The 729-nt window shown below is 64.2% G+C and overlaps 1 protein-coding gene across 1 annotated transcript in view; it reads right to left on the bottom strand.

The window, feature by feature from the left end:
- The window catches only part of SLC25A1 (solute carrier family 25 member 1), a 5,501-nt gene that overhangs the window by 3,024 nt on the left and 1,748 nt on the right, over positions 1–729 (bottom strand). The window lies entirely within an intron of this gene.

Genomic DNA, 729 nt, shown 5'->3' on the forward strand with positions numbered 1-729 from the left:
GGTGCACCGCTGGGGGGTGGGGGCCCTCGGGTTCCGCTTCGCGGGAGCTCCGGAGAGCGGCGACCCCGCCCCTGGTCCGATCGGGAGAGGGGGCAGACCCTCCCCCAGGGCACGGGAGTTTAACCCCTTCCCTCCGACTGGGGAGGGGGCCGCGGCCTCGCCTGGGGAAGCTTCCAGGCGGAGCTCCAGTCTGGGAGACCTGTGCTGAAGGAACCGCCCCCTGCTGTCAAGTCGATTTCGACTCAACGGCCGTCCCTGCCCTAGGGGGTCGATGGCAGTGGGCATCCACTCGCTGGCAGTGGGTTTGGTTGGCTAGGAGGACGGAGTCCAATTGTCCTTTAGGGTTTCCGAGGGGCAGAAAATCTTGACTAGGGCAGATTGCCACATCTTTCTCCCGTGGAGTGGACGGTGGGTGTGAACCACCGACTGTTTGGGCAACGGCCCCCGGGCTTAACCCACTGCATCCTAGGGCTCCGCCCATAAGGATGAAAACCCCGGAAGTCCGCTGCTGAAGAATTGATTCAGACAGCCACCCTCTAAGGCAGAGTAGAACTGCCCTCTACGCGTTCCTAGGGTGTTCGTCTTTTCGGAAGCCTGCCTGCCTGCCTGCCTGCCTCCGCTTTCTCCCTGGGCACAGCAGTGGGTCCAACTGCCGACTGTGCGGTGAGCAGCCCAACGCCTAACTCGGACACCAGGGCTCCTTTCATTCCGCCGGTGCCCTCGCCGCCC

This window comes from Echinops telfairi, unplaced genomic scaffold, assembly GCF_000313985.2.
Source record: "Echinops telfairi isolate 266 unplaced genomic scaffold, ASM31398v2 ScPeMD7_29;HRSCAF=101, whole genome shotgun sequence".
Lineage (NCBI taxonomy): Eukaryota > Metazoa > Chordata > Mammalia > Afrosoricida > Tenrecidae > Echinops > Echinops telfairi.